This window comes from Opisthorchis viverrini (assembly GCF_000715545.1).
Source record: "Opisthorchis viverrini unplaced genomic scaffold opera_v5_56, whole genome shotgun sequence".
Taxonomy (NCBI): domain Eukaryota; kingdom Metazoa; phylum Platyhelminthes; class Trematoda; order Opisthorchiida; family Opisthorchiidae; genus Opisthorchis; species Opisthorchis viverrini.
The window spans coordinates 395,262-395,804 of record NW_008751713.1 but is presented as its reverse complement, the minus strand read 5'-3'; positions in this window follow the sequence as shown (position 1 = coordinate 395,804).

The following is a 543-nucleotide window of genomic DNA, read 5'->3' as shown; positions in this document are numbered from 1 at the left end:
CAAATAGAAAACAAATCAAAATTAACCCATGTGAAACAGTATCAGGTTTTGAATAAAAGATTAAGGGAATGGCTCTTAACATTTAGGTTCCTGTTCAGCTGATAGTGGAAATCCTTTGAGGTTAATTATTACTGCGTAATATTGCGAACCATAGGGAGGGTGGATATGGGTGACAAGTATTTGAGGCGCCAACGTCACATTACATTTAAGACCTCGACAAGCCACGCTTTGAGCTTTCTTGGATTATTGATTGCGTGGATAGTGAAAGGAATACTGCTATCAATTGTGCTTTCCCCTACATTATCCGGGGCCGCGTAAGGTGCGGACAAATCGCATGGCAACTGAAAGACTGGCAGATCCGGATGTCAGACAAACTTACAAGAATCGTCTTTTAGAGTCTCATACTGGGACGAGATTGCCACTTCTTTGCATAGTGCTGGGAATTTTGCCTGTGGTACGACCCGACCAGGCGCACTCAGGCACTGGATATCAGACCGAACGGTGGCATTACTTAAATCTCGAAGAAATATCCCAGCCGGTCCC